The sequence below is a fragment of the Nestor notabilis genome, unplaced genomic scaffold, assembly GCF_000696875.1.
Source record: "Nestor notabilis isolate BGI_N333 unplaced genomic scaffold, ASM69687v1 scaffold20171, whole genome shotgun sequence".
Classification (NCBI taxonomy): Eukaryota; Metazoa; Chordata; class Aves; order Psittaciformes; family Psittacidae; genus Nestor; species Nestor notabilis.
In genome coordinates this window covers 30,839-31,042 of record NW_009913594.1, presented here as the reverse complement: position 1 = coordinate 31,042, position 204 = coordinate 30,839, and positions in this window count along the sequence as shown.

Below are 204 nucleotides of genomic sequence, written 5' to 3'. Positions count from 1 at the left end.
CCGCCTCCCACCTGCAGCGCCGGGATGGAGCCGGGAGCCGGGCAGGGAGCGCAGCGCGGAGCCTTCTCCTCCGACCCCCACCTTGGCGTCTGAGTCGGTGTCGTCTGCAGCGCCTGCAGGTCAGGGTCAGCTCCGCTGTTGCACTGGGTTGGCATTTCTGGAGAGGCAGGGGCTCATTCCGCGTGGCCTCTCAGCCGGGTGTCG